Here is a 532-nt window from a genome sequence, read left to right on the forward strand (position 1 = left end):
AAGGGTTAAGCCAGGGGGGGGGGGGTTTCTGCACTGGGAGGGAAAAGGGTGAGGGCTCCGGAGAAGCAGCAGCAAGAAGCGGTGCAGCTGGAACGCCGCCGCCGCGGTTTCCTTAGAAGTAAGTGATGCTGGTGTGAGGGGGGGGGGGACAGGAGAACACGCATTTTGCACTTATCTGCAGCACCAAAAGGGTTAAGCCACGAGCCTTTTGCTAGAGAGGCTGAGCAGGGAGTGGGGGGTGGTGGGGTGTCCGGAAGAGGGGAGAGGGGCTCTTTTGCTCCTCCTGTGCATGCGCGCACAGCGTGTCCAGGGAGGGGGGGGTTGCTTCTGCACTGGGAGGGAGAAGTGTTGGGTATTACTAGTTAAAACACTTCAGTATTTACAGGGTTAGTGATGTTTGTTAAGTCACATGTTCGTTTGTAACCAATCTGTTTAGACAATAGGATGCCGGGGAACTTTGGAGCTAGTTTGCTACTATTAGCATTTTATTGCTTCTCTTCCGTCTTTGTGTTTCTTTGTTCTGACTGAGACG

Source organism: Gekko japonicus, unplaced genomic scaffold (genome assembly GCF_001447785.1).
Source record: "Gekko japonicus isolate JY-2015 unplaced genomic scaffold, Gekko_japonicus_V1.1 scaffold3271, whole genome shotgun sequence".
Taxonomy (NCBI): Eukaryota; Metazoa; Chordata; class Lepidosauria; order Squamata; family Gekkonidae; genus Gekko; species Gekko japonicus.